Source organism: Cebus imitator, unplaced genomic scaffold, assembly GCF_001604975.1.
Source record: "Cebus imitator isolate Cc_AM_T3 unplaced genomic scaffold, Cebus_imitator-1.0 Scaffold34, whole genome shotgun sequence".
Taxonomy (NCBI): Eukaryota; Metazoa; Chordata; class Mammalia; order Primates; family Cebidae; genus Cebus; species Cebus imitator.
Window position 1 is genome coordinate 9582189 of NW_016107349.1, and position 2913 is coordinate 9585101.

Consider the following 2913-nt stretch of genomic DNA (forward strand, 5'->3'; position numbering starts at 1 on the left):
CATGATGGCGGCCTGTCCAGTTCTTGCTAGTGCCCTCTCTATGGAGTCTAGTCTGTCTCTGCCATGCCCTCAATCTCTCCAGACACTGGCTGGGGCCCTTTTCTAATGGACCCACCACCCAGATCCCAGTAGCAGGCCACCCAGCTTTCAGGGTCGCTTCCTGCCAAGGCCTTGCCTCACCTCTCTTCACCTCTTCATTAAGTTGCTCAAACTTACACCTGAACTTGACATGCTTATGAGCTTCTCACCAATGACAGCGAGTAAAATACTTTTTTTTTCCTGGAAAGGACTAATTCCAAAAAATCATAATTCTTAGGAACTATATATTTTTTTGATTCAAAATAAGACTTGAATCCCAAGAGAAAATGTACACCCTTCTAGTTTATATCACAAGGGTGTGACTTGTCAACTCAGTGGCCTGTAGCCTTGGTTCCATCTCTTGCCAGCTGTGAGATTTAGGCACATAACTCACCATCGCCCAGCTTCGGATTCCACAACTGTAAAGCTATCCTAAGCACAGCACCTCCCTTTCAGCACCACGAGGAAGATTATGCAATATTAAATAAGGCACACTTCCGGCACATGGTAAGCACAAACTGTTACTCATAATAACTGATTTATAATAACATGAATTTTAAATATCAGTAAATCGGCACTATTTTTTAGCTGCTAAAATGCTACTGACTGGGCTTTTGTGAGCAGTAGTTCAGTGGCGTTAGCGTGCTCCTTTTTCATTCTGAAATCTCGTCTAACTCCCTACTTCCTCCTTTCCCTGGCAGACTCCACAGCCGAGGTCCCAGCATGCCTTACGCCAGAGGAGGTGTGAGTGTACATTAAAATCAAGCCTGCTTCCTATTGGTAAATAGTTACACCACACCAGGCAAGGGTCTGCCTACCCCAGTGTGACAGATGTATTTTTCCAAACCCATCAACTCAGAGATCAGTTTATCGGCCCAACCACACCTGCTGCCCTTGATTACATCTTGGGGTGGCAGCTGAGGGCCTGGCCAAGTAGAGAACGTGTCTTTGGAGGATGATTTAGCATTCTCTCCCCCAACTCTCACTTTCTTTCTACATGTGGATTTCTTTCTGTAGTCTCATTTTATCTTTGTCTCTTTTGTTCTCTTTTTCTACACAATCGTTTTATTTATTTATTTGCCCCTGACCCGCCCTACTTTTTTTTTTTGCAATGGGGTCTCTCTGTGTTGCCCAGGCTCATCTGGGACACCTGGGCTTAACCAAGCCTCCCATCTCAGCCTCCCAAGTAGCTACAGGCCTGAGCTACCACACCAGGCTCCACAATTGTTCTTTTTTACTTATTAAACAAGTAGCCTATGCTTAATTTAGAACATGCAGAAAAATGAAAAGATGGGGGAGAAGCCAAACATGTAACCCCTCCACCTTGCTGTGCGCCCTTCCAGAACACTACACATGCACACAATTTTTGTTTTATTGGAAATTAAATCATATGAGCTAGACCAGTGGTTCTTAATCGGGGTGAAGTTTTCCCCTACAGAAGACATTCTGCAGACATTTTAGGTTGCCAAAGCCGGGGCAGGTGGTGATACTGGCATCTAGTGGTAGAGGCCAGAGATACTGCTAAACATCCCAAAATGCACTGGCCAGCCCTCAACAACAAATTACCTAACCCCAGATGTCAAAAGGGCCAAGGCTAGGAAACTCTAGTTTAGACCAGGATTAAGCAAACTGTAGCCCTCCTGGTTGGCTGCCTGTTTTTATAAATAAAGTTTTATTAGAACACAGTGATGTTCATTCATTTCTATGTCACCTATGGCTGCTTTAACTTACAAGGCCAATGGGCAGTTGTAACAGAAACTGTCATCACGAGGCCTAAAATAAATATGAGGCATATATGAAATTTTAAGTTTTTCTAGTAGCCACATTGTTTTAAGTACAAAAAAAGCAGGGGAAATTAATGTTAATAATATGCCTCAAATATCATTTCAACCTTGCAATCAGTATAAAAGTTAATGAAATATTTTTATATCCTTTTATTTCCATACTAAGTCTTCACTTACAGCACTTCTCAGTTCAGACTAGTCACATTTTAAGTGCTCATGTGGATGGTGGCTATGGTATTACACAATGCAGGTCTACACTGCATTTTTCACTAAACTGCTCTTTTTAAATTTTTAATTTTATTATTTATTTATTTTTGAGATGACGTTTTACTCCTATCACCCAGGCTGGAGTACAGTGGCGCAATCTAGGCACTGCAACCTCCACCTTCCAGGTTCAAGCAATTCCCCTGCTTCAGCCTCCTTAGTAGCTGAGATTACAGGTGCACACCACCACGCCTGGCTAATTTTTTTGTAGTTTTAGTAGAGATGGGGTTTCACCATGTTGGCCAGACTGGTCTCAAACTCCTGACCTCAGGCAAGCCACCTGCCTCAGCCTGCCAAAGTGCTGGAATTATAGGCATGAGCCACCACGCCCAGCCAATCCAGTGTTTTTTAAGGTCAAGCCAGCTACCATACCCCTGAACCCAGCCAACAGCACCCTGGTTGGCATAGAGACGTTTACAGACAAAAGAACCGACCCCTGCCCTAAAGAATTGAGCCCTTGGCTCTGCTAGCCTGGCTGGCTGGAAAATTATTATGCTACTTGAATCCTCATAAAAATGTATTCCTAAACTCCTAACACTAGACAGTTTTAGAATTAATAAATGCATATTAAAATTACAAGCTATTCTACCCCAAACCTGAAAGAAACCATTCTAGGAACATGAAAAACAAAAAAGAGCGAGGCATGTTTCCTAAGGTAAGTCACTTCCTATTTGAATCATTTATTTATATAACAAGCCTTTCTGGACTGATTAAGGAAACTGCCAGTTACACTTACCAGCCGTTCCTCAGGTTGGGGAGAAGCAAGGCGGCGGCGTTTTCCTCCTGC